This window comes from Nanorana parkeri, unplaced genomic scaffold (assembly GCF_000935625.1).
Source record: "Nanorana parkeri isolate BGI_ZX_2015 unplaced genomic scaffold, ASM93562v1 scaffold1662, whole genome shotgun sequence".
NCBI lineage: Eukaryota > Metazoa > Chordata > Amphibia > Anura > Dicroglossidae > Nanorana > Nanorana parkeri.
The window spans coordinates 71,263-71,991 of record NW_017307930.1 but is presented as its reverse complement, the minus strand read 5'-3'; positions in this window follow the sequence as shown (position 1 = coordinate 71,991).

The following is a 729-nucleotide window of genomic DNA, read 5'->3' as shown; positions in this document are numbered from 1 at the left end:
TATGATATTTTCCTACTCTTGTTTGTCCCCCGCAGATACTATAAAAGAGCCTCATATATTGTTTCAAATACTTTACAAAGAGTAAGGAGACAGAAGTTGCATATGGAGGAAAGAAGATGCTTCCACTGGTTTCATTAATATGACCCTAAACTCAGGAGTTAATCCCTTACAAAATGCATTCAAATACTGTAAATATACTTAAAGTGACATTAACTATGGGGTTAAGTCTTAAAAATGCATCCATGTACCCTATTAACAAAAATGTAGCTTATTTGTGTATCACTCAGCTGTAGATCCTCAAGTTTGCACTGAAATCGTTCTGACACTGTCCTTCCTTGTGAAAGGTAACTACTTTTGTTCCCCATGGTCTTCGTGGGTGTTGTAAAGTAGCCACCAATCCAAACTCGCTCCCATGATGGACTACAATCTCACGGGGAGCGAGCTTGGATTGATGGCTACTTTACAACATACACCGGGAACATGGGGAACAAAAGTAGCCACCCTCCAGAAGGAAGGACAGTGTCAACATGAATTCAGAGATGATTTGAGGATCTGACAGTCACCGCTCACTGCAAGGAGACGATCGGGAAGTGAGCGGATCGGCTGCATGTTTCTGCTCACTTCCTGATCGATAGAGCCGGCCTGTGACAGCTTCTTCTTCTTTTACAGGTCGGCACTAACTGAGGATGAGTGGAAATCACTCACCTCATAGTTCTCCTTTAATATTTG